This window comes from Callithrix jacchus, chromosome 9 (assembly GCF_049354715.1).
Source record: "Callithrix jacchus isolate 240 chromosome 9, calJac240_pri, whole genome shotgun sequence".
In the NCBI taxonomy this organism is placed as follows: Eukaryota; Metazoa; Chordata; class Mammalia; order Primates; family Cebidae; genus Callithrix; species Callithrix jacchus.
The window spans coordinates 22156325-22163476 of NC_133510.1; the positions used below are offsets into that span (position 1 = coordinate 22156325).

At 44.5% G+C, this 7152-nt stretch overlaps 1 pseudogene; it reads right to left on the reverse strand.

The window, feature by feature from the left end:
• Positions 1-4823: 4823 nt before the first annotated feature.
• On the reverse strand, positions 4824-5713 carry LOC100392708 (kelch-like protein 7 pseudogene; annotated as a pseudogene).
• Positions 5714-7152: the final 1439 nt, after the last annotated feature.

The window sequence follows — 7152 nt, forward strand, 5'->3', positions numbered from 1 at the left end:
TCCATCCCTTTATTTTGAGCCTTTGTGTATCCTTGCATGTGAGATGGGTTTCCTGGATACAGCACACTGATGGGTTTTGGATTTTTATCCAATTTGCCAGTCTGTGTCTTTTGATTGGTGCATTTAGTCCATTTACATTTAGGGTTAATATTGTTATGTGTGAATTTGATACTGCCGTTTTGATTCTAAGTGGCTGTTTTGCCTGTTAGTTGTTGTAGATTCTTCATTATGTTGAAGCTCTTTAGCATTCAGTGTGATTTTGGAATGGCTGGTACTGATTGATCCTTTCTATGTGTAGTGCCTCTTTTAGGAGCTCTTGTAAAGCAGGCCTGGTGGTGACAAAATCTCTGAGTACTTGCTTGTTCGCAAAGGATTTTATTCTTCCTTCACTTCTGAAGCTCAGTTTGGCTGGATATGAAATTCTGGGTTGAAAGTTCTTTTCTTTAAGAATGTTGAATATTGGCCCCCACTCTCTTCTGGCTTGTAGTGTTTCTGCCGAGAGATCTGCTGTGAGTCTGATGGGCTTCCCTTTGTGGGTGACCCGACCTTTCTCTCTGGCTGCCCTTAGTATTCTCTCCTTTATTTCAACCCTGTTGAATCTGACGATTATGTGCCTTGGGGTTGCTCTTCTTGCGGAATATCTTTGTGGTGTTCTCTGTATTTCCTGCAATTGAGTGTTGGCTTGTCTTGCTAGGTGGGGGAAATTTTCCTGGATGATGTCCTGAAGAGTATTTTCCAGCTGGGATTCATTCTCTTCGTCCCCTTCTGGTACACCTATCAAACGTAGGTTAGGTCTTTTCACATAGTCCCACATTTCTTGGAGACTTTGTTCATTCCTTTTTGCGCTTTTTTCTCTGATCTTGGTTTCTCGTTTTATTTCATTGAGTTGGTCTTCGACTTCAGATATTCTTTCTTCTGCTTGGTCAATTCGGCTATTGAAACTTGTGTTTGCTTCGCGAAGTTCTCGTATAGTGTTTTTCAGCTCCTTTAATTCATTCATATTCCTCTCTAAGGTATCCATTCTTGTTATCATTTCCTCGAATCTTTTTTCAAATCTTTTTTCAAGGTTCTTAGTTTCTTTGCATTGATTTAATACATGATCTTTTAGCTCACAAAAGTTTCTCATTATCCATCTTCTGAAGTCTAATTCCGTCATTTCGTCACAGTCATTCTCCATCCAGCTTTGTTCCCTTGCTGGTGAGGAGTTTTGGTCCTTTCTAGGAGGCGATGTGTTCTGGTTTCAGGTGTTTTCCTCCTTTTTGCGCTGGTTTCTTCCAATCTTTGTGGATTTGTCCGCTGGTCGTCTGCGTAGTTGCTGACTTTTCGTTTGGGTCTCTGAGTGGACACCCAGAATGTTGATGATGAAATATTTCTGTTACTTGGTTTTCCTTCTACCAGTCTAGCCCCTTCACTGTATGACTGTTGAAGTCCGCTCCAGACCCTGCTTGTCTGGGGTGCACCTCTAGTAGCCGTGGCACAGCGAGGGATGCTACCAGTTTCTTTTTCTGCTCTCTTTGTCCCAGGATGATGCCTGCCTAATGACAGTCTTTTGGATATAGAGGGGTCAGGGAGCTGCTTGAGGAGACAATTTGTACTTTATAGGGGTTTAATTGCTGAGCTGTGCACTCTGTTGTTCATTCAGGGCTGTTAGGCTGCTATGTTTGATTCTGCTGCAACACAGCTCATTAAACAACCCTTTTTTTTTTCTCAAATGCTCTGTGTTGAGGGGTTTGGGCTTTATTTTTGGATGTCCGATCAGGTGTCCTGCCCAGCTCAAAGGCAGACTAGCCACTGTTTGGCTGCCGAGGCTCCGCCCTGCTGTTGTGTGATTCGCGCTGTTCCTGCCGGCTCTGCTGTGGTCTCCGCCACGCCCTGCGGCGGAGTCTCTTCGTTGTAGCATGTTGCCTCAGCAACGGCAGGCTGCGTCAGCAGTGGGCGTGTATCTCAGTAGGGACGGGTTGCCTCGGCAACGGCTGGCTGCGTCAGCAGTGGGCGTGTATCTCAGTTGGGGCGGGTTGCCTCGGCAACGGCTGGCTGCCTCAGCAGTGGGCGTGTATATCAGTTGGGGTAGGTTGCCTCCGTAGTGGTGGATGCCCCTCCCCCACAGAGCGTCTGGGACCGTCTGCCCGGGATAGTTTGAAATCGCGGTTTTGTTCGTCCCACCGGGTATCCCAAGCGATCTGTCCCTGCAATCCCCTGGGCTGGGCTACTGTGCAAGTCTCGTTCAGTCTCAAGTCCAGCCCTCTCAAGTCTCAGGTTGCCAGTTCAACAAGGCACCCGGACAAGCACGCCCTGTGGGGATTGCTGGGTAGGGCCGGCCGCCGCCGCCCCGCCTGCCGGCTTCGCCAGGCAGACCTACTGCCTGGCGTCCCGTGTCTTTTTATACTTGGGAGTTTCCCCGTTCTGTGGGCAACAAAGATCAGTCTGGAAATGCAGCACTGACTCACCGTTTGCGAATTCAACACGGGCTCCAATCCTGGGTTGTTCTCACAGCGCCATCTTGAGTCTTGTGCTTTATTCTCTAATCTTGCCTTCTCATTTTATTTCATTGAGTTGATCTTCAACCTCTGATATTCTTTCTTCTGCTTGGTCATTTCAGCTGTTGAATGTGTGCATGCCTCACGAAGTTCTCGTGCTGTGTTTTTCAGCTCCATCAATTCACCCACATTCCTCTCTAAGTTGTCCATTCTTGTTATCATTTTTTCAAATCTTTTTTCAAAGTTCTTAGTTTCTTTGCATTGAGTTAGAACATGTTCTTTTAGCTCATGGAAGTTTCTCATTACCCACCTTCTGAAGTCTGATTCTGTCATTTCATCACACTCATTCTCTATCCAGCTTTGTTCCCTTGCTGGTGAGGTGTTCTTATCCCTTGTAGGAGGAGAGGTGTTCTGGTTTCAGGTGTTTTTCTTTATTTTGCACTTGTTTCTTCTTATCTTTGTGGATTTATCCACCTGTCGTCTTTGTGGTTGCTGATTTTCAGATTGGGTTTCTGAGTGGACGTCCAGATTGTTGATGATGAAGTTATTTCTGTTTCTTAGTTTTCACTCTAACATTCTGGCCCTGTGCTGTAGGACTGCTGAGGTCCACTCCAGGCTCTGCTTGCCTGGGGATCACCTGCAGCAGCTGCAGAACAGTACAGGTTGTTACCAGTTTCTTCTTCTGCTATCTTTGTCCCAGAATGATGCCTGCCAAATGTCAGTCTGAACAGTCCTTTACGAGGTGACTCTTTGGATGTAGAGAGGTCAGGGATCTGCTTGAGGAGACAGTCTGTTTTTTATAGCAGCTCAAGGGCTGAGCTGTGAGCTCTATTTTTCAGAGATGTTGGGCAGGTACGTTTAAGTCTGCTGCAGCAGAGTTTATAAACTCCCCTTTTTCCCCAGGTGCTCTGTCCTGGGGAGTTAGTGCTTTATTTATGAGTTTCTGTTGTGCTTCTGCCTTTTTTTTCAGGGCTGCCCTGCCCAGCAAGGAGGCAGCCTAGTCACTGTCTGCCTGCAGAGGCTTTGCTGAGCTGCTACTGGCTCCACCCTGCTGCTGTGTGAACTTCCCTGCAGTCCTGTTTATATGGGTGTAGTTAGAAATGCCTCAGCAGTGGTGGCCCACCTCTGCAATGGCAGACTCTCTCTGTAGTGGCCAGTTGCCTTGGTAATGGCGGGCTGCCTCAGCAATGGCCGACTACCTTCGTAGGGGTGGAGTGCCTCAGTTATGGTAGATGCCCCTCCCCCACAGAGCTGGACCATCCCAGGTTCAGCTGTGCTTGGTGTGAAACTCTCAGCCCAGGCTGTTTTCAATTGCTGGGGGTTTTATTGTTGTTGTTTGGTTGGTTTTTGTGGGTGTGGGACCCACCGAGCCTAATCACTTGGCTCCCTGTCTCAGAGCCTTTTTTTTTTTAAGTTGAATGGTTGACTCTCTTCCAGGCATTCCAGTTGCCTGCTTACAAGACACCAGGATCTGTGTGATTTCCCATGTGGTGACCCACTGTGCCAGCTGAAACAATGGAGCTGTCCAGGAGTCTCCTGGCCTGGCTCCCTGTTTCTGTCCCGTTTAATTAGATGAATGGGCAACTCTGGCTTCCCGAAGCTTTAATCCCCAGCTTAAAATGGCAACCATACCAGTGTATTTTGTACAGAGAACAGCCGCACTGGGGTGCCAGCAAAATTGCCACACTGGCCAAAATAGCTGTGCTGGTGACCCATGGGCTCCTCCGCCTGGGAATCTCCTGGTCTGTGGGCAATAAAGATCCATCTGGAAATGTGGCATCCACTCACCCTCTGCACTTTCACTGGGAGCTGCAATCCTGAGCTGCTCCTACAAGGACATCTTGGATCATCCTTTGGCCATTTTTTTTCTAAAGCCAGGGTCTTACTCTGTCACTTGGGCTGGATGGAGAAGCGCCATCACAGCTCAGAATAACCTTCAACTCTTAGGCTCAGCAGTCCTCTCACATCAGTCTCCCAAAGCACTGGGACTGCAGGCCTCAGCCAGCATGGATGGCCTAAAAATACCTGATACATGCAAAACATTTCTATAAATGAGGCTATGTTGGGTCTTTGTAAAAAGGATAGAGAAAGGAAACTCATTCAGAGAATAGTTGGTGAATTAATGAACATATTTATTATTTCTCCCATTGCAGTTTGAGTAGAAGCTCTTTTGCATTCAACAGCTGGATATTTCAGAGGCCAAGGAATGTTGATGCATGCTCTAGGTCAAAGGTTTGAAAACTTTTTTTGTAGAGGGAAAGACAGACTTTGAAGACCGCATATGGTTTCTGTAGAACGTTCATTGTTTATTTTACAGTCATTTACAACTGTGAAAAACACATTAGCTCAAGTCTGCATGTAGCCTGTGGGTAGTTCTTGAAGTATGGCTCCATAACAAGAAGCATGAGTATCCCTTATCACCATCTTAAGGCATTCAGGATTGTCTTGAATAAGTGGTTCAGCTTGTACAGTTTTACTTTAGAAATTCTTTGGTATAAGAGGAAACCTGACTTTAGCAAGGATATTAACCATAAATGGCTGGCGATTAGGTTCATTGTATTACAGCCACCTGACTGCAGCATCATAAACCTGATCCTCTGCTCTCACAGTCAGAGTGCCCTGGTTGAGAAGATGTATTACTCGCTTGACATCAAGTTGAAGAAATTCATCAGTTTTGTAAACTTCAGTGAAATGCTGATGAATAAAGCAATCTGCAGTTGCTTTCAATTCAGGACAATCTAGACACTCCGCTAGCACACTTATACCAAGACAATTTGAAGCATCAACTTGTTCTTTCAAAAAATCAGCACACATTTTCTTCACAGGTTCAATCTGATATTGGTTTGCTGCATCCAACAAAGACTGAACATGGTTGCTGTTCACGGAAATTATGGCAGTATAAACAAATTCCACAAGTTGTTCCATAATATCAGGTTCAGCATCTTTGAGTTCGACTTCAAAGGACTTTGATTCAAGCATGTTAGTAGTGAACATTAAGTTAAAAAATGACTGGCTGCAGCAAAAACAACACGATGAGCAGGTATCTTTCTTTCCTGGACTGTGAGGATCACATCACACAATGTTTTCTGTTTCCGCATATTATTCATGACGCCCATGAAACCCCCCAACAATTTAGCTTCTTCCTGAGCAGCAAGTTTCTTCTCGGTCTTCTTCTTGCTGTTCTTCTCCACCCCAGAGGCTGCCATCTTCCCTCAGCTCAATTCAGTCTGGGGCTCTCTTGGCCGGGTGAGCGGTTGTACTCTCTGGGCACTCTGAGGATCCTGTCGACCAAACAAGGCGATTGGGACTGTGGCTGCAGCGCTCAGTTCTGGTAGTAGTGGCTCAACAACTGCTAAAAGACAAGGCCTGGCGGCCCCCTCAGGAGCACTCAGGGAGCGACGCTGCCAGATGGGCTGTGTCCCCCGGCAGAACCGGAACACGGTTGAGGAGCCTGCACACCAATAATTCTTTATACAAAGTTTCCTGTTCAATTGCCGATATAATTTCTATCTCCTAAATGGATTCTGACCAATACAAACCAAATTAATTTCATTACTCATTCAGCATGCCTGCATTTGTCAGTGCCGATATATTTTCTCAGAATGTGAATGGAAAAAAATACTATTATTACAAAATTTACTCAATATTCAAAAATATTCAAAATCTACAAACCCCGAACCTGTTTGGACAATTCAAATTAAATATACATGTCTTGAGGCTAAATTTTGCACTTCCACTTCAAACCAAGTATAAACTGAATTTTAATGCAATATATAAGCAGAATATCTTCAACATTGCTTTGTTTAATTCTCCAAGAATTATCTAGATAAGCATTCTCAATATTTACAAAATATAATAATACTTAAACCCCTACAAGAAAATGATCTTCTAAATAGAATCTAAAAATTTACCTACATACCTGCGATTTCTTACCTTTAAATTCTTGATAACATAGCAACAGTTTTCGTGGTGGGCACTGATGTAGGCAGACCTGTAACATCACAAAATAAATAGCCCTCATTCTTACTCTCACAAGACAGAGCTGTGGCTCTGATAACTTGGAAAAAATCGGAAATCACAGAATGCAAGGTTATTATTAATATTATTATTATTATTATTTTGCGACAAAGTTTCACTCTTGCTACCCAGGTTGGAGTGCAATGGCACGATCTCAGCTCACCACAACCTCTGCCTCCTGGGTTCAGGCAATTCTGCCTCAGCCTCCTGAGTAGCTGGGATTACAGGCACAGGCTACCATGCCCAGCTAATTTTTTTGTGTTTCAAAAAAATTTGAGAGACGGGGTTTCACCATGTTGACCAGGATGGTCTTGATCTCTTGACCTCGAGATCCACCCATTTCGGCCTCCCGAAGTGCTGGGATTACAGGCTTGAGCCACCGCGCCCGGCCCGCAAGGTTATTTTTATGTTCTTTCTCACATTAATATTAAGTTATTTTGGAATAAGTTTTCATGAACTGATTAGTCCATCTATTTATTATCATCATGTTATTATTAAATATTTGCTATCAAGAAGGTGCATATTGGGCATTCAGTGGGTTGCAAGCTATAGCCACAGTTAGGTACAACAACACATAACATAGTTCTTGCCCACTTATAATCTATAATCTATTTCAGTACAAATAGTTTATGAGAAAAAAAGTTTAAATGGCAGTTTT